Source organism: Macrobrachium nipponense, chromosome 32, assembly GCF_015104395.2.
Source record: "Macrobrachium nipponense isolate FS-2020 chromosome 32, ASM1510439v2, whole genome shotgun sequence".
NCBI classification, from domain to species: domain Eukaryota; kingdom Metazoa; phylum Arthropoda; class Malacostraca; order Decapoda; family Palaemonidae; genus Macrobrachium; species Macrobrachium nipponense.
The window spans coordinates 29620895-29642648 of record NC_061094.1 but is presented as its reverse complement, the minus strand read 5'-3'; the positions used below and the strand labels follow the sequence as shown (position 1 = coordinate 29642648).

The following is a 21754-nucleotide window of genomic DNA, read 5'->3' as shown; positions in this document are numbered from 1 at the left end:
ATCATGCAGCGGCCCAACAACAAACGTCCAAGATGAACGGACGAAGAAGCTAGGTCGAGGTCATCATACCTTCATGGAATTTTTATTCAGCCACAACGATCGATCATGAACGAAATATTTTTCCGAGTGTCTGTGTGTACTATACGTGCAAATAACAGGATTGGGGCATCGAGTAACATTGCTAAAACCTCCGTTCGTCTTAAGCTATTGCCTTTTTTCCATACGAACAGCCATCACAGTGGAACCTTGGCAGTATGTAAGGTGACAGGTAGTTTAATACGGACTTGCCAGTCGCTACTCCCCTGCCAATTAAGTGGAATAACCCTCAACTACGTAATCATGGAATAACCAAGCAAACGTACTTTCGCTGCACTGAAGCGTCTGGGAATAGACGACCGCCTACTTGAACTCGGCTGAAATGATTAGATAGGATTTCAAAACAAAATAGAGGCGCCCTTTTCTTTTTTCAGCGCCCCATGAGTCCTGGGAGAGTCGACCTAGACCCCCATTAATGTACCACTTAATATACAGTGGTTATAAATTCAAACTACCTGGTCATAAAATTCGACAGCAACGGATATAATATATTCATTGAAACTGTAATGACATTACGACTCCACGTTACGGCACTACTCAAGAGTAAACCTGCTTTACGAAACAAATACATATTTGAGAGCCATCAAGTAAGTACTCTGTGGATGACATTCTGCGAACTCCAGGATGGGAATCCATTATCCAGGTAAATACCGTTTGTGGGGGTGTGGTGGTGGTGGTGGGGGGGGGGGGGGCGGGGGCGTTGGGAGGGAGAGGAGAGAGAACACTATAAGCGTCAGCAAAACATTAAAAGATAAAATAAAGTCATTCAAAAAGAATGAAAGAAACTTGAGCCGTCATGAAACCTAACTTCCCCTTTCACACTCATATCCTATGTATGTATGAAATGGCAGATATTTTCTGCTCTAAAGATGCATCCTTGATTTAGCAATGAAAGAATAAACGTGACTTCCTGTAGTCATACTTTCCCTGCAGGAAATTTTCATAGGAAATAAAGCTCACTAGTGGAAATGTACAAGCACACACATAATTATCATTTATTATGACATATTTCTATTCCCTCCTTAGAGGGGACAGCGGGAGAAGGCCCTCTCCTTCCGGTTTCAGCAGCAGCCGGGGGATGCGATAGCTAACCTCACCTCCCCCCTCCCCCCCTTTGCCCCGTCCCAAATACGACCAAAGAGGCTTATGTGCCAACGGCGTCTGGCCTTTTTTTTTTTTTTTTTTTTTTTTTGGTTTTTTTTTTTTTTTTGGAACCGGGTTCACCGAGTTTCAACCACTGGCAAGGCCGAGCGTTGCTCAACTTCACCCTTGAATGACCAGCTGCGTGGTTATCAACATTCAAAGCGGTTTATTCGATTTACGAAAATTTGGTTGTGAAGCCAGGCACTGGCAGACACTGCCGGCGCTCAAGACTGGGAAGAGGGAGTAGGAGTGGTTGGACAGCAAGACGGAAGAACGTGAGAACGGAGGTCAAGTAAAAGGCTGGGGACCGAAGGGACTCTGCTAGCTTACCTGTAGTAATGCTTATACACTTACGGCACTATCCTATAGTAGATTCACATCAACCGTGCAGTCCCTTACGACGCTCCTGATTGGCTGTTGATAAGCCAGTCAACAGGGCTAGAAACTCCCAGTCTCTCGAGAGAGTTCACACGGTTAGGATATATGTTCTACCTCTCCTGAGGGGTACTTTTGAAAGGAGAGGTGGAACACAGATCCTACCCATGTGAACTCTCGAGAGAGACAGAGTTTCCAGTCCTGTAAATGGCTTATCAACAACCAATCAGGAGCGTCGTAAGGGTCTGGCTTGAACTATTTTGTGATCATTGTGTTAAACTCGTCAAAAGGCTTTTTTTTCTTTGGTGGTTCATTAATGAAGTTAAAAATAGTTTGAATTTCAAGAAGAAACCCCTTTTTATTTCATATTCTTTCAGACAGTAGTTGTATCAGCCGGCTCTAGTTTCGTCCGTGCGCGTGTACAACGAGATTTGCGAAGAATGAGTTAAAACAAAATTCAACTTTGTAATCCTTACAGTAAGCTCAAAGGCAAAGCTTGAGTGGACAAGCGGAAAACCCCTACGAATTAAAAGCGATAGATTTACGCGTCGTTTTGCTGTGTAAAACACCCGTGTGTTTGTTGGTAGCTGTTCTACAGAAAAATACAAAGCGTCATCCTTTGCATATTTATCACTGCGAGCGCGCGCACACACACACTCACAGATATATATATATATATATATATTATATATATATATATATATATATAATTATATTATATATGTATATATATATATATAATATACATATATATATATATATATATATTATATATATTTTAAAAATCTGGTCACTCATATTCAGTAAAACCGACTACTACCGCAGTGGCAGTGAGTGGTATAACATGGACGCTGCTTACCTAGAAGCAGCGATAGTTTGGTACTGTAATGCACCTGTTCTATTGCAAAGGACTAAAATATGGAATGCTGTGAATTCTTGGAGAAGGAAAAGCTTCCTAAATGTTAGCCACATACGTCAGGACCGTTACCAGTGTGGTAGCGAGCACTGCATACTGAACATTCCAAGGGCTTGAGAGACAAGTGTGGTGTGTCTCCATGCGCAGGAGCACCTAATCAAGGGTTGTGGACCCCACGGTGGCAATAAATGTCTTTCCTCTTAAGGTCAACATTAAGCAACACTTTTACTCCCATGTGATGTTAGTGCTAAAATCATCAGGGGTTCAGAGCACTAGATATAAAAATAAAATATATTTGGCTATGCATGTATGTGATGGAGAAGATAAGAAATATATTATAACTGATTTGATTGACTGAAAACTGAATGTTAAGGTTTTCGTGAGACAGAAGGTGTAAGGATAAACTGTAAAGAAATGGGAATGCTGACTAGTGATTGTGTTTGGGGTAGCTGAAATGCATGGAGTTAGGCAATAGGTAACACCTCTAATGACTAGAAGACTCTAGCGAAGGATGAAAAAGTATGAAAGCGCTGGTCTCAGGATTGTATGGGACAGAGAATATGTGGCAGGAGAAAAAGCTGTGATCGAAAATCGTGAGATACCGTCTCTCCCTGAATCGAAGCATTGTTGGGTTTGAAGAATATGAAAGGGTGGTTGTGCAAGGTGATTTCAATGCCAGCGTAGGTGCCAGAGAAAGAGATGGCATAGTTAGCAAGTACAGAAAAATACTGGGATAAATACGTTTGGGAACGTCTTGATTGTTGGAAATATGTGGTTTCCAAAGAAGAATATTCTTAAGTACACTAAGGAAAGAGATTATGTGCTACAAATGGTTTCATTATTATTAATATACGAAGTAGATGGAAAGTCGAAATTCAACGATGTAAAGAGGAGTACCTGAAGATATATCTAATCACTGTTTGGTTGAAGCAAAAGCTAAAGGACATGAATCTGAGCTGCAGATAAAAGAGTGAAAATATTATTGTAAACGTAATTTAGGCAAGTGAGTTTGATAGGAAGGAATTGAGAGTAACATGTAAGAAAAATGCGAGTAGGAAATGGGCTAAAAACACAAATAGGGACGGCGTGTAAAAAATTTAAAGAATGAATCACAGATTCAGCAGAGAATGCTTGTTGTTACAGGTGGTTACGAAGAGGCATAATAGCAATTGGTTGTTGAATGAGAAAACTAAAAGGTTTAGTGATAAAGAAGGTTATCTGAGGTGCAATCGCTTGACAAACAAAAAAAGATCACATTCCGGTAGGCAGGATGACAGACAGCATGCATTCCACGGAAGATATATGGTAGGAGGTCTATGGCAGGACTCTGAGATACGATGCAGTCACTCTTTGGCTAGTGACTACTTGCAAATGTTATGTACGACATGTCTCTATCTGATGGCGATTTTGGTGACGCAAACACCTACTTCATGGTTACCCATTACCCTGCATAATATATTCAGAACAAGCTGGAATTAAGCGTACAAAAAGAAAAGGAAATCTGGAGCACGGCCGATCTACTTTCATGATGCCAATTAGTTTCGCCATTTGAAAGTCGCTTATACTTAATCTTATTAAGAGACAGTCATTAATACTTAATTTCTAATCACGCTCAAGTATACTTTACTTGTTTAACTAGTCCTTTGTAATGACCGTGTAAAACCAGTAACTGACAACCATCGTGAGTGGAGCCTGGCTAAGACAGAGATTAAGAATGGAAGCGCGGGAGATTCACGGGATACTCTGCCTGAGAGCAAAGACGCCCCTCTCTATAGTTTTGTCAAAAACGCTAGAAATGTAAAGATATTTGTCCTACAAGATCTCTCCAGCGTCACCACCTTATTTACCATAGATGGTAGGGGGTAAATGGCATGATGTTGATTAAAATGGTAAGATGGTTGACGCTGATAGAGGGATCCCGGGAGGAAGAATATCATGGACTGCCACGTAGATCAAGTGTTTATTTATTATGAAAACCTTCTGCCAGTGGTTTGGGAGAAAAAGGAAAAGCTAAACTTTTATAATTGGACTTAGAATTTAGCTTTTGATGAAATTGAAAGAGGATGCATGTTACGGCCAACAATTTGAGGGAGTGATCTAAGCCTTTTGTGAATGAGACAACATACACTACGATCATCATCATCATCATCCAGGTGCCATATCCCCAAGGACGTCGGCAATCATGGCTCGCCATTCCTCTCTATTTCCAGCTCTACTATACGTAGATGGAAATTTGACTGATTTGATATAAATGTGGGTATGAGACAAGACTGATATAGATCATGGATGTAGTGATACAGGAGGTCATAGAAAGGATTTTAGATGTAGGGGCAAAGTTGATTGACCAGAAAATGGCTCGTTAGGGGATTATGGAATGGCTGATGCTTGTTAGCGGATTATGGAATGCATAAACTTGCATAAGAGCTTGAAAGTGTTCGCATGAAGATAAAGCTGACAGTAAATGAGAGCAAAAGTAAGATTATGATGATGACTGGAAACCAGAATGACTGAGTTTTGCATGTTAATATGGAAGAGGAATAAGAGAAGCAGTTTACTTTTATAGATGCAAGGGAGTGAGTATAACAGATGATGATAGGAGGATTAAGGAAGAAATGTCACACGAAAGGTACAGCAAGGACAATAGCACGCTGTGTGCCAAAGACCTGGGAGAGGATTGGAGTGTCTATGGAAGCCAAGCCGGTAATATACGAGGGGACATTTGAAACAAATCTTTCTGGAAGTAAAGAGGGGAAGCTGAGTGTAAAAAAAAGATCGAAACTGTCGAGATGAAGTGTTTGCACATTGAATGTGGTTTGAGAAGAAAATTAATGAAAGGCTGAAAAAGGTGTGAATATGTTTTCAGTAGTGATAAAAAAAAAAAGGGAATATGTCTAGGTGGAGATAGAATATGGGTTCAGTGTGTTTTAAGACGGTTCAGACCAGCTGGAAGAACGCAGGACGATAGGTCAGTGAAAAGAGCCTATATACTTCGGAAATGTTAAGAGGAAGAAAGCGGATAAAAGTGGAATGAAAGAAGTGTCTGAAAGAATGGGGTATTTGTACCCGGGAAGCGCCAGAATATTGGCAAAAGGTGAATGGCAGCGGGGGGTGGTGGTGGTGGTGGTTAGAGAAGAGCCTTCTGTGCAGCCGTATGAGACCTGGCATTGTAGACGCTTCATTCCTACGAGTTCATCCAGGAATCGCCTGGTAAAGTGTGAATGTGGCAGTATCCATTGGTTTTTTTCATTTTTTTCATCTTGTACTCTGTGAATATACCTAGTTTTGGGAAGTTTATTATTATTATATTATAAATATAAATAAATATATATATATATATATATATATATATTATATAATATATATATATATATATATATGAATTTTTATCACATCACCGTGATTCATATACATGCATTAAGCTATGAATGTCCTTTAACATCCAATTCGCTCTACCTCGGAATTAATGATTTTCATATATGTTAACCGAAGGGGAATTTTTTAGTTGATAATTTCGTCCTCTCGTGGGTTCGAACTAGCGCACAACGGCCAGAGGAGAAATCAGGACTTCAGTGATGTTATCGACTCGGCATTATAGGACATTTGTAGCTTAATGCATATATATATGTTTATATATATAAATGCATAAAAACGGCTATTATAGACTAGTTCACTCTAGAGAGGAACTAACCCTAAATGACCTGACCTTCAGGCAATCTCAATTGCACTTTTTCCCTTGAAACACACGCACAGTTTACAGAATAGAAAATTGCCGATTTTTTTTGCGCTGTTCCGATAGCGCTTAACCTGCAGACTTCCAAGATTTTCTATCATACATTATTAATTCGTGTTGACGTTAATATAATTTATTTTTCTATTTCCCCGCATCTGCTTTTTTCCAGGTCTTTTCATTAACGCAAATCGAAAGCAATTTCCTCTCCATAAACGATTCAGTGCCGTCGTCACTGTCTCCGTAACGTCAGGAGAACTTTTTTCCATTTCCAAGAAAATAATTACTTCCGGTATAATAACACCGTTGCAGAGAGAGAGAGAGAGAGAGAGAGAGAGAGAGAGAGAGAGAGAGAGAGAGAGAGAAAGTATTGCATTTAACTTCACTTCTGACACTCGCTCACACGACATGGCGAGCCTCCGTACCAAAGGAAATATGTATAGATTCTAGTATCTCTCTGGGATGAACAGTTCAAATCTACTTTGATATCAAGTTTATTCACCTGGAATTATGATCGGTCCAAACTGTTCAAAACGCTTATGGCATAATATCCATTCGGATCATTTTCAAAACATATGAACTATGTTCCTAATCTCTGTCCAGAAATCTCAGAGTTTTAAAACAGTTTTCGAGAAGTCAAAAATTCAGTGTCTGACATTTAAATGATCCTACGTTTAAAACCAAGTGATACTATCATTTACTAGACCAAAAAGGTGGCATTACTTTTTTATTCTAAATATAATTACTTCTTATTGTATAATCAACTTACCGGCCCCTGAACAGAATACTATCAGCATTCACGCATGGGTTGTAGTTTGAGTGTTTCACAAGTATTAGAATGGAAACCACAGTCTTTTTCCTTTTTTTTTTTCCTTTTTTTCTCAACATCTTTATTTCTATGTCAGTCTTCGGGCCACACATATGCGGTTGCCCTATTTCCAAAGTTTTTTTTATCATTCAAGCCTAGACCCCCGGTCAATTATAAATAAGCCTTTGCATAAAGGATGACTGATTTAGCATTAGCAACACGGAGAACTTGGGTCACAATTTCAAAGGCCAACCAACGACAGTGAACATAAGCTAAGTAATGAAAAAAAAGTAAGTTACATTTTCTCATATAAAATGTCTGATAAACAAAATTAAAGATGTAAATTCAATAAGTAAAATTAAATATGTAAATTCATTTCTATACAACAGCGAGCCATTCGTTTCATAGATATCTGCATTGATGCATTTACTTCTTGTTCTTCTAAGTAGTGTAAAGTATATTATTTTAACAAGTCCGGAATGTTTCTTGTTTAACTTCCCCCTTCCCATACACCGTTGACTGGGGACAGCCTTTCCACGACCCGCTCTTTCAAAAGAACTGAGACAACAACAATAAAGTGAAGTTATTTGGGCAGCAATCTTCTTCCCGTTAGCGTCAGAGGCCTGGAAACTCTCGCCTCCTCCAGCACCCTCAGGAAGGCAGGAACCTTGCTGTTAAAGAAACTACTGACGCCATTCTTCACTTGCGAAAGAGACAGGATCAAAGCAGATGTTTTGTACTCTTTCCATTCGCTTTGTCTAGAATAAAAAGAAAGAGCGTTAATAAATGCTCTGTACTCTCAACCTGGCTTCCACAATTATTATCAATTAATGAAGATTTCATCTTATTTTTAAGAATCTTCAACTGCAATATTGTTTTGTAGGTTTTAAATATTACACTAAATTCTGGGAGTAGTACCAGAACATAAATCTCGTGATCGCGAATATACGTAACCGGTCTTAAAGTCAGAAAAGAAAAAAAAGAAAAAGGACGGTATTTCCCTACGGGCAGCAGAGGGGCCCGCAGGAAACCCTGAGAAAACCACAGACCCTTCCTATTTTATTTATTTATTTCGTGTGCGTGCGTCGACTAGCTGAGCACACTGTAGCTCTCGGACGGTTCAGTCTGCGAAGTCCTTTTAAGGTTCGGGGGAAGTATCTGTCGATGTTGTTTTCTTAGTGAACTCTTTTCTTTATTCTTATCTTCTATTCTTTTTAGTCGACTTGCTACTGGATTACTTTGCATCATACATTTGTCCAAAGCAGACAGATTTGTCTATTAGATTACGGGTCCAGATCATGATGTGTCACCGACAGCTCTCTGCTGCTGCTGCTGCCTCAGAATAGAAGTTGTGACATTCTGGGTTCAGGGGAATGCGGCGGAGATCCCCGGTCTCTGAGGGGCTGTCAGAGGAAAGATGAAATAACCTTGTGATGAATGACTTTTCCTGGGGCATAGGGCGCGCGCGCGCGTATACACAAACACACACACTCAAATATGTATATATATATATATATATATATATATATATATATATATGAATTTATATAATATATAAATTTATATATATATATATGTGTGTGTGCATATATACATATATATATTAAATATATATATATATATATATATATACGTATATTTACGAGAGTTACATCCTAAGAAAAATAAGGCAGAAGTTTTAGAAATTAACAAGAAAACTTCCATGGAATCGAATGTATTTAAATAATAAATATAATAAAATCAAAACCGACACATAGCCTGCTCGGGTTTGCCTTCACAAAAGATAACTGAAACACCCAACTATCGAATGGTGAGGTATATAGGTCTTGGCACTGTCTATGGTGCAAGAACAATGGTTGTATAGCCACCATCGAGCATGAGGCTCTCAATTAACGTAATAACCCTGCTTCCACTAAGAGCGACATAAATAATTCGATCAATTAAGCTAAAAGTAACTAATACGAGGTGAAGTGAAGGTCATGAATTCTCCCCCACTGATCACCTTTACTTTGCAAAGACGGTTTGCAGCAACATGAACTTGAGGGACTGAATAGTCGATGGCCAGGATAGAGCGAGTGGGAGATATCAGTTTTATTATAAGGTAATAAATACGGAATGAAAAAGTGGGAAATGCCTTCCTAAGATTCAACCAACAACTGTGGTTCTATCAAAAGTAACGGTTTGATTGTATTAAATTCTGTGCGGCTATTCTTTTTGAATGACTCTCGACACAGTGTCGAAAAACAACGTGACCAATAGACGGCACAAAGCTGTAAACTTAACTCTGAAAACTATGTTAAAATGCGACGTCGTTTTGCAATAAAAGCTTTTATCAATTTCTGGATCAGATTTTATCGTGAGTGATAAGCGTTGAAACGCTACATAGTTCCGTGTATTCAAGGGTTACGGAAAAAGATACTGTACACTAAAAGAACACAAAAGGAGAGTCCCAGAGTTTCCTATGGACCTCTGTCCCACGAGACTCATCTCGGTTACTGAATATTTTTCAGCATTTTTCCATTAAAGGGGACAGCCTCTAGCAGGTGGTGCCTCTCCATTTTTGTACACTGAATTCACATAATGGACGAGGTGGAAGCCCCACGTGCTGCCTTCATCCCTCCAAAACCCGAAACCCCCTCCCCTCCCTCTCACAGAGAAGGTCATCCCCAAGCCTTCATAAACTGTTATTTTGGGAGCAGCGGTAACCCACGAATCACAAAACTCTTAGTCATTCTGAAGTCAGTGGTAACCCACGAATCATAACCCTTCAGAAACTCTTAGTCATTCCGAGGTCTGCGGTCATCGACGATTCACAAGCGTTCAGATATTCTTAGTCATTCTGTGGTCAGCGGTAACCCACGGATCACAAGTCTTCACAAACTCTTAGTTATTCTGAGAGCAGCAGTAACCCAAGAACCACAAGCCTTCAGAAACTCTCAAGTCATTCCTAGGTCAATGACACACGAATCACAAGCCTTCAGAAACTCTCAAGTCATTCCTTGGTCAATGACACACGAACCACAAGCCTTCAGAAACTCTCAAGTCATTCCTAGGTCAATGACACACGAATCACAAGCCTTCAGAAACTCTCGGTAATTCTGAGGTCAGCGGTAATCCAAGAATCAAAAGGCTTCGGAAACTCTTAGTTATTCTAAGAGCAGCGGTAACCCACGACGAATCACACATATGTAAAATCATAGCGGATGTCTGCCTAAACAAGGAGAGAGGGATTAGCGACGTGTCAATTAATCGCAAATAATGAAACGCTGCATCTTACATTCCACAAAAACTGCAGATCAAAGTAGTGGCCTATTAAAAAAAAAACCGCTCTACCTATCATTTTCTCTTCTAATCTACTTAATTCTCCTTCTACCTTCCTTAAATCTTTTAAAACTTAAAACCTCGGCTCTTCCGTAAGCTACAATCACCAATGTTCACATCCATTATCATGTACAGGAAATCATGTGACAGTATATGTGGATAAATATATTCTCGTGATAAAGTATGCACAATCCCTTAGCCTAGTCCTTAGAAAAGGTTTCTCAATGATTCTTCAAAGTCATGATATAAAATGTCGTTCATCAAGTAATTATACTCATTTGACGGGGGGGGAAATATTACCTTGTTTTAAAATGGATCGCCTATATTCGAATACGTACACTGAAATCGTTTCACGGGAATTCGAATAAAGACTAACCAAAATTAAATCAATCTTTTGTAGTCTCTTATAATATATTCTGGCATTTAGCCCAACATGGAACTCTCCTTAAGAATTCCTTCGACCAAAAACTGTACCAGAGCAAAGGTGTCATTTGCATAATACGAAAACTTCTGGGAAAATATGACTTTCGTTATTTACTCGTAGTCAAGAATGCGCGTTTCAGATCAGCTCGGCTGGGCTATAATAGAACCAATGTCCAGGTGAATTAAAAAGAAATATCAGCTCAAGTCCGGGAGAAGGAAATAAGGCAAAATACTTTGCAGTAGCATAGACAAAAGCTAAGGTAGCACACGTATTGTATTGAGAGACAATATAAGCTATTTTCTTTGGTCAAATTTTCTCTCTACATTGGGCACTTTCATCTATTTCTCGTATTTAGAACAATATTGATAATAGCACCAAAAGAGTGCACACGTCTGCAATTAAGATAAGGTCTTGCAATACACAGTACCGCAGTCCACACTTCTCCTATAAAGCTGTTTTTATAAATATATAATTTCAGTGGTTCTCTTTCCTCCTCAAGATAAATAAGTAACCGAGCGTCCCTCGGACTCTGAAGCAGAGAGCGTCCCTCTCCCCTTATTTTCAATTATCTCTCGTGTAACTTTAGCTACGCACGTATTATGACAATGATGGTGCAAGTAGGCCTAATGTTAGGTCGTTATGGACTAACTGCCTTCTCTTTTCCTCCAAAACACCCGTGACTTTTATTTCTGAATTGTTTCTGCCGTGAGAATGAATTATTTGAAAACACTAATCTAACATCAACAAATTAAAAAAACTGAAGCTCTCCTTGTTTACGGCGCATTATTTACTCTCAAAAAGTTATATTTATATATAAAAAAAAAACACTCGTGCTGTCAGTTACAGCAGCTGCTGATGAAAATTAATTCACGGTAAACTATTGTTTATGATGGTATTTATAAACAACCAAGCCAGATTTACCGCTTTCAATTTAAATGAAATGTTTTCTCAACTTAAAAATCCCAATTCAGCTCTCTCATTCTTTGCTTTGAAGCATCCATCATATTTTCCCTTCACTTTCTACTATACGACTTTATCTTAAGACTCTCACTTCCTACTTGAAAACATTCAGTTTAACTGCTCTCTACTCTGAGTTTGACATCCTTACAACTCTCCTATTTACCACACTGAAACTTGAATTACCCCGTTAACTACGTGACGTTTGTACTTTAAAGATATTATTTTCCCATTTTTACAATTGGTTCTGTTTTATTTTCTTTTTTCATCACATATATGTTAATTCTCCCATTTCACACCACAAAATGTTCCTCCTCGAAACACTATCTCAACTGACCATTTTCGATGGCAAACTCTCCCTCGTGCAAACGCTCCTGATTCCTTCCATAAAACTTCCACCTCATCTCAAAACATTTCCTTCGTCTGGTATCAGAAGTCCACTTGGGAAGTTTATCCAAGAGATTAAAATCGCTGGCATAAAAGACACTTAAAGGAAAGTGGCACATACCTTTCAATTTTTGGCAGTTGCTATGCAAAGAACACATTTTTGACTTGATGCCTCGTGATGGAGACGCAAACACACTGAAATGAGAAGATAAATCGTGTTAGCCCTCTGTTTCTAGCACGGAAAAGAAGTCAGTTTTCCAAGTCTCATCAGTCTTCATTTTCATACGACGAACGCGGGCTGCCTCCCACATTGCTGCTGGATGGGCCGCAGGTGGAAAAGTGGAAGGGAAACTATGCATAAGGAAACGGAGGAATCCAAATGAAAGAAAGATTGAATAACAAACTTCACAGGTTTAATGAAAAAAGGGGAAAAATACTGGTGTTTGTAAATAAGTACTACATATGCAATGTCAAAGATATATATATATATATATATATATATATATATATATATATATATACATATATAATATATATATATATATGTATATATATATATATATGTGTGAGTGTGTGTGTGTGTGTGTGTGTGTGTGTTTGTGTGTGAGTACATAACTTGCACATATGTACAATGAAATATGAATTAGTAATGGAGACAGGACTGCTTTGCTTAGAAGTTAGTAAAGAACAAAGTTATATGTGCATCCCATCAGGCAAATGGGAAAGAATCTTTAGGCGTGTTAGTACAGAAACTGATAAGCGACACAGAAACAAGAGAAGAAAGAAGAAATCAAAGAGAACAGACGCAGGGAGAAAATGTAAGGAGTGAGATACTGGAAAAGGGAGGAACTATCCTTCAGTCCACTGGAATCGCGTTTAAAATGATACGGGAAAAATATAAAGGATGATTTGTGCCATAAAAAAGTAAGGACTAGTCGAAGAAGGGACACGAGGAAAGGAACGCTTAAAATATAACAATGTCTCAAACAAGGTATAAATAAGGCAAATACAAATCTTTTTACAAAAGATATGAAGAGAGTTCCTGTATCAAGTATCACCCAGTCAAAACACATCATATAAATTTTAGCAACAAATTCAGTGATATGACTATGCAGATTCTTGAAGGAAATTTACAAGTATTCTGAGGACATTAGAGGACAATTATATTTTCATTAAGACATAAACCAGAAAATATACCGGAAAATGGAATGGAAACAAGTGTGATGAACAGAGGACAGAAACAGGCGAAGAAAACTGAATGAAAAGGCCTTTACAAGAAGATACATGAATAAGAAAATAACTACAGCGAAGTCATTGGTATAGAATACAAAAATGAACAGAGCAACAAACCAAGAGAAACAGAAGGGGAAAAGGAAGTAAATACCTCATCAAAGATAGGAAAGAAAGTAAATATCTTATCAACGATAGAAAAGGAAGTAAATATAAAAAATGGAAAAGAAGGTAAATATCTTATTGACGACTTAAAAGGAACTACTATGAGATTCAGGGTCTCTGTAACACGGTTTTTTGGACTTTGCTCCTTGTCAAAGCATCGGATGTAGCTGAAAGTTGACATATGTATATTTTACAACCCCACACAAATTTTGTCAGCATTATCAATAACCTAAACCCGATAGTTTTGATTTTTATAGAGTAAAAATGAACTAGCCGACGCCATGGCCAATGATTACGAGCCAAGAGTCGAAAAACATTCATTACGTAAGCAAGGTAAACAAACACCTTTTGACTAAATGTTGCCCCGCCCATCCACCAGACAGAAATGCCATCGGCTCTGAAACCCAAAGACTTTATGAATGGCGGAACGATACATAGATGTGGGTGGGGTATCAGTGCTAGCGTAGTAATATTACTGTAGCAGTAGTGCCGCAACAGTATAGCAGTAATATACATGAATTAAACGTTTAGACCAACTGCTGGGATCCTTGAGGATCATTTAGCACTTCTTACAACTACTCGAGAAATTTTTTTTTAGCCATGCCAAGAAGTTAAATTTTCTAATCCAGCAATGCCCATGGTAGCCTTCAGTGTTATCCTGAATTATAACGAGGCGAAAGTGGGTGGAGCCTCATGAAGTCACCATTCTGACGATAATTATTGGTGAAGGTTTAAAGCCAATATACGGTTCAGGCTATTTTTTTTCAGTAAATAGGTAGATAGCCAATAAATAAAAATTGCTTGACATTGGATATAGCAGTTATCAAATCAAGCTTGTCTACTATGATTTTGGTAATTACCAACTATTCCCTACATCTTGTCAATCTGATTGTGACCTATAAAGTAGACTGTAATTTCTTTGGAAACTTGTTTTTGTATTTATTAACATATTTTGTTGGTTTGTTCATTATAACAATTATCAGTGGGGAGGTTCCAGAGTTCATAAAGGTGTACTGCTTTGCTTGTATTTAAATTTGTATGTCATTGTTGCCAGAGGTTTAGCCTTCGTTACGTATAGCCAATCATCCATCGAGAAAGAAGGAAGAAATGATGTCATAAGTTACGTAACGAGTGCGTTCGAAACCTTTTCTCTGAGTAAGTTGGCCCGTCTTCAAAAAAGGTCACTTTTACGTTATAAGTACCATATTTATTCAACCTACGTAGTGCAGAATACACTCAAAATTTATGTGTTGATATAATATGTATTCTGAATAAGCGTTATATTTATGAAATGCATAGATAAAAAGTTATTGCGAAAAAACCGTGTTACAGAGGCCCTGAATCTCATAGTAAATAACTTATCAATGACTGAAAAGAAAGTACTAAATATCTTATCAGCTATAGAAAAGGAAGTAAATATCTTAACAATAGAAAAGGAAGTAAATACTGTATCAACGATATTAATGGATGTAAATATGTTACCAATGATAGAAAAGGAAGTAAATATCTTACTAAAAATAGAAAAGGAAGCAATATTTTAAAAGGAAATTTGTTATCAGCGATAGAAGAGGAAGTAGATATGTTATCTAAAAGAGGAATTTATCAGCGATAGAAGAGGAGGTAAATATGTTATCTAGAAGAGGAATTAATATCTTATTACGATAGAAAAGGAAGTAAAAATCTTATTAACGACAGAAAAGGAATAAAATATCTTACAAATGATAGCAAGTAAGGTAAATGTCTTATGAATGATAGAAAGGGAAACAAGTATCTTTAAAAGAAGTAAACACGTTATTAGCGATAGGAGAGGAAGTAAATATCTTCATAAGGATAGAAAAGGAAGTAAACATTTTATAAAGAATAGAAAAGGAAGTAAATATCTTATCAACAACAGAAAAGGAAGTAAATATCTTATCAACGACTGAAAAGGAACTAAATAATTTTTAAACGATAGAAAAGGAAGCAAATATCTTATAAACAATAGAAAAGGAAGTAAATATCTTATAAGCGACCGAAAAGGAAATAAATACCTTATCAATGATAGAAAAGAAAATAAATATCTTATTAACGATAGAAAAGGAAGTAAATATCTTATAAGCGACCGAAAAGGAAATAAATCTCTTATCAAAGGTAGAAAAAGAGGTCAATTTCGACTGAAAGACAAGAATAACAATCATAAATAAAAATAAACAGAGATAAGCTCACAAAGAGGGAGCAACCCATCGAGTGTAAACATCTCTAGCTGCAGGAGCTTTTAATCTCAACAATTCAAATCGTCATAATTAAGTTTTATCAGGTAGCGGTATAACTGTAAAACATAACCATAGTACATCAGTGATGTAATGGCCAGCAAGACGCTACAACTGCAGCGGTTATTCAGCGAAAATCCGTAAATATTCTGAAAATCGACAAAACATCAGTATGAGCGCACCAACTGACAAAAGCTCTGGAAAGAAATGCCGATACGCAATCATGTATGCACATGTGGCATCTATAAATTTCTTGCTGAAACAGCTGTCGGTTTTGGAATAAAAAATATAGCAGCATAGCAGCAGTTTTTTTTGTTTATCCCTTTACGTCTAGAGCCTTGAAGACTGGAAGAAATGCTGGCGATATTGGAAGTGTTGCCACTACTAAGTTATAGACGCCACAGGTGCATTACCACTTCAAGATAAAAAGAAAATATTGAGGCAGAAAAGCATATACAAGCACACACACACACACACACACTATATATATATATCTATATATATATATATATATATATAATATATATATATATGTATATATATATATATAGATATATATATATATAGTGTGTGTGTGTGTGTGTGCTTGTATATGCTTTTCTGCCTCAATATTTTCTTTATTATCTTGAAGTGGTAATGCACCTGTGGCGTCTATAACTTAGTAGTGGCAACACTTCCAATATCGCCAGCATTTCTTCCAGTCTTCATAAAAGGAACTGCGTTCCTTTTATGACGCAGTTCTCTGGATTCTCGAATATGACGTAATTCTTGATGATACAATTGGTGTAAATAGCTTTGTTGCAGAGGCTACCCTCCACAAGTGTTCTTTTTAGTAATGTAACCGTTCATTTCACACACACATGCATATATAATATATATTATGTGTGTGTTTTTATTTGTATATATATACATTATATATATATATATATATATATATATATATATATAATATATGTTACATATATACAAATATAAAACACACACATAATATATATTATATATGCATGTGTGTGTGAAATGACGGGTTACATTACTAAAAAGAACACTTGTGGAGGGTAGCCTCTGCAACAAAGCTATTTACACCAATTGTATCATCAAGAATTACGTCATATTCGAGAATCCAGAGAACTGCGTCATAAAAAGGAACGCAGTTCCTTTTATGAAGACTGGAAGAAATGCTGGCGATATTGGAAGTGTTGCCACTACTAAGTTATAGACGCCACAGGTGCATTACCACTTCAAGATAATAAAGAAAATATTGAGGCAGAAAAGCATATACAAGCACAAACACACACACACACACACTATATATATATATAGTGTGTGGGGGTGTGTGTGGGGGCTTGTATATAATATATATATATATATATATATAGATATAACGATTATATACGATATATATATATATATACAATTATATAGTATATATCTATAGATATTAGGTATAATATATAGATATAGATACCTATGATATATATGTATGATATGTATATATACATATATATATATATATATATAATTTAATATCTATATATATATATGATATATATATAATATATATATGTATATATTATATATATATATTATATATATATCATACATTATATAATAATTATTATATATATACATATATATTATATATTATCATTATAATATATATACTATATATATACTATATATATATATATATATAATGTAATATATATATATATACATATATATATATATATATACACATTAATAAGCAAGTTATATATATATATATATAATGTATATATATATATATATGTATATAAATATATTATATATATATATATATATATATATATATATATATATGTATATATACTATATATATATTATTATATGATTAAGTACATATATTACATAAAAAACAACACACATAATATATATTATATATGCATGTGTGTGTGAAATGAACGGGTTACATTACTAAAAAGAACACTTGTGGAGGGTAGCCTCTGCAACAAAGCTATTTACACCAATTGTATTATCAAGAATTACGTCATATTCGAGAATCCAGAGAACTGCGTCATAAAAGGAACGCAAAACAGACGGCAAGAGAACCATCCTTGGTGAGCAACCCGTAAAATAATTCTGCAATAACTAGCGTTAATACAAGGAAAGTGAATGCAAAACGCAAGGATGAAAGTGCGGACGTTCGTTGCAATGCCCACTTTTGAAAACGATCACGCACGAAATTGAAGACACAAACTTTTATCTAATATCTGCTCGTTCTTCGTAAAACAACCTCCACATAAATATGCAAAAATCAACATCATTGGAAAAACTACTGACTCGAATTACGGAACCGAAATGTCGAATGTTAAGAGATGAAAGTTGCTCAAAATTGAATGAGTTGGGAAGAATAATAATTCCCGACAGAACAATTAAAAGTTCATTCACTTGGAACTTTTCTATCGGGATCAGCACTGTACACTCTGAGACATTGTTAGTCAAGCCTCAATAATCTTAAATTCCCCCCTTAACCCCCTTACTCCACTTTCAATCCCCCCCAGAGGCCAAAATGAATATATGAATTTCACGAGGGCATTATTGTGGTATTAAATCTATTAAGATGGACTCATAAATATGCAATGGCATTTTCGATTACCATTGATTATATACTGCCAGGTCTACTCTATGGCCTAATGTAATAAAATGGTAATCAAACGCTAATATTGCAGTATCTCAGGAACGAAGCTGCTTTACCAGTAAAGGATGGGCATATGAGACGGCATTAAAAATAGTCACAAGCTAACAACAAGAATTTGCAACGACAGTAATGATGACGGTAATAATCATGAACTAAACGGGACTTTGTCTTTAGTGAAACAAAGCTTGAACGATCTATTCATGAATATAGAATGCACTGAATGGAGTGTGAGTATCAAACGGAGCACCACACGCCGCAATTACTTAGTGAATTAAAAAATCCCGACGGATTACCGCCTCTGGTGCTGGTTCTCTCTATCCATTCTCAGAATTTGTAATCTTCTCCATAAAGGTATATTTTTTCTTCGATTGTTAACATCTTCAGTCTTTAAAGGGGCAGATATATGCTTCATCTAGGTGCTAGATCCCACTCTTGTTTCTTCCTTTTTGACTTATTATTTTTTTTTTTTCAACGCGGAACGAGATTAGAGGGTAAGTTGCATCTTCGAGTGCCCTTGGTATGACACAGAAAGGGAACGCTAACAAAACAGTAAAGGTAATGGAAAAACAGCCATTTTCTCTTGGGGCAACTGACTCCATATGGTAAACCTTTCCTGTTAATAATTATGACTGGAAAAGTGTCATCCAATCGGCTTTTCCTGACCCTTAAGTAACATACAAAGCAGGTGCAATGAACAGCAGTGGCCCACCAAATTTTAAGAAACCAAAAAGTTTCTAATAATAATAATAATAATAATAATAATAATAATAATAATAATAATAATAATAATAATAATAATAATAATAATAATAATAATAATAATAATAATAATAATAATAATAATAATAATAATAATAATAATAATAGGTATTATTGAAATATATTGCTGCATCAGCTGCATTTAACTTTATTTTTCTAATAACTGCTTTCTCTCTGCTATTGCAACTGGCGAGTGTTGCGTCGATGTGATTCATCAGGAGGAGTCAATTTCAGGGATATTATTGCATCAAATTTATTTATTACACAAAGAAACTTTCTCCAACCAATAGGAGGCAGGCACTGCGCCAACAACCAATGGAAAATCAGCGAGCGGTTGACCCCCTTCTGACCTACCACTATATATTGAGTAGAATCTAGACAGTGACAGCTTTTACACACCTTTGGTGGCGACGGCTATCCAGGTTCATTCAAGACCGGATACCCGACTCCATCTTCATCGACTCAGACAGCGACCCCGACAGTGACAATGACAACTAAATAACCCAGTAAAAACCAGATAAATAGGAAATTGAATTAAAACACCGGTGCCTCACCCAAGAAACAGAAATAGATTTAGGAATGGCGTTAAGGATTTAGAATTAAGGTACAAAAAATTTAAGATTAAATATATTGATGTATGACAGCGGGTGAATGAAACCTCTCGAGTGGAAGTGTGTGTGAATGATCACATCACTAAGTAAGCAGTACATTAATCATTAGGTAATCTGTAATAACCAATGTAGCTACTACCCCACTAACACCAAAACCATAGAAAAACAAAAGGGAAAGGCGATATCTAGAATGGCGAGGAGTTTTGTACACTTGCTTAACAAGCCCGCCACAAAAAAGAAAAAAAAAAAAAAAAAAAAAAAACTGACCTTCTAGTCACATTCGGGAAAAGAGCCCGAAAACTATCGCTTCTAACAAAAGTGGACTTACTACTACTGCAAAACACCCTGGTTCGAGTTCTCCTTGCCCATCCCCCTGTAGGGGGGAGTGGAACATATGACGATCCTAATAGTGAGATCGACAGAATGACTCTCAAACACATTACAAAAACTTTACAACATGCACTATACTGAACATTGCATGACAAAGGGGTCTGCCCCAATATTTTTCCCTGCCCCTAACACCTTCCTTTCTCCCAACCTTATGCCCCCTTCCAAAACAACCTTACCTACCTTCCGGGGGACCCTAGGGGTTCATACCCGATTGGCAATCGGACCCCCACTCCATCCTATCCCCCCATTGCATTCATCTCCTCCGTGATCATACTCGGATGATACCGAGAGAAACGTCGGCCACTAAAGAATTCGACTATAAACCAACATTGACTTATACCTTGATTTATTTATTTACTTTCAGTAATAAATAAATCTAACGCAATATTATCCCTGAAATTGGATCCTCCTGATGACTCATATCGGCGCAACACTTGCTAGTTGCAATAGCAGAGAGAAAGCAGTTATTAGAAATAGAAAAAAAACTATTTACAAGTTGAATGCAGCTGATGCAGCAATATCTTTCAATAACACTTGTTTGAAAGACGGTCTACTTCCAGAATATAATAATAATAATAATAATAATAATAATAATAATAATAATAATAATAATAATAATAATAATAATAAGCACAACATTTCTACTGTTTACCACATTCTATAAGTCACATAACGTTTACACACATTCTGAAATGCAAAACAGCTCATCATCAAATAAATAATACAAAAATAAGCAAAAGCCTAGTCTTACAAAATCATTTACAAGACACAGCAGTAAAACCTATCACTTGTCTATGGTTCCCCGCAAAATGACGCCGAAATATTTTCGAGACGTGAAACAGCCTATACCACAAAGTTTCCAAAGGCATTTACCCTTCAAGGCTTTGTTTGGCCGGTAAAGTCGTATTCGCTGAAAACAGGTCATCACTCGACAATTCTTGGAGTGTCAGGCGTCATTCACTCAGCGTCTATGCCTGTCGCGGCTGTATTTCTTCACCATAACTCGTTGTAAGAGACCCTCGACAAATCTCGAGAGCTGAATGATGAGCGTTAATGAGACTCCGCGACTTCCCGATCAAGATACGGCAATGAGAGCCTACAGAGGTGATTGACTGACAGGCTCCCCTGAGTTCGGGGAGAAATCGCAAAACATTCTCAAAACCTGTCTCCTTGGTTCTTGGTTGACTGCCTATTAAAAAGTTGCGGGAATTATAATTGGGAATTGGTGGCTTGGGCTGCAAGTCAGTTCCGAGTAACGGCTAAACTTCCTTGGGATCGAAGTGCCTTACTTGCTCGTAATTGGAATACGCTGGGAGCACATCGACTCTCGCAAGAGGGCGACTTTAAATGATTAGATCATCATCCGAACTTACAATAGACGGTTCTCTTCCTATTGACTTGAGAAACTGTTACTGTGGCATTGCTAGGAAATTGCTTACGACTTGGCGATAAAGTCTCCTCACTATCAGGCGTCCGTCCTACGGTATATTACTCCGTCTGTTAAATGGCTTATCATCTA

At 36.9% G+C, this 21754-nt stretch overlaps 1 protein-coding gene and 1 long non-coding RNA gene across 2 annotated transcripts in view; one reads left to right on the top strand and one right to left on the bottom strand.

Moving 5' to 3' along the window:
- Positions 1-21754, top strand: part of LOC135207297 (transmembrane protein 132C-like) — a 266712-nt gene that overhangs the window by 131768 nt on the left and 113190 nt on the right. The window lies entirely within an intron of this gene.
- The window catches only part of LOC135207298 (uncharacterized), a 51886-nt gene continuing 37110 nt past the window's right edge, over positions 6979-21754 (bottom strand). The window contains exons 2-3 of the long non-coding RNA XR_010312947.1: positions 12276-12349; positions 6979-7823 (exon numbers count right to left, since the gene is read on the bottom strand). This is a non-coding gene — a long non-coding RNA (uncharacterized LOC135207298). The remainder of the gene's footprint in view (positions 7824-12275; positions 12350-21754) is intronic.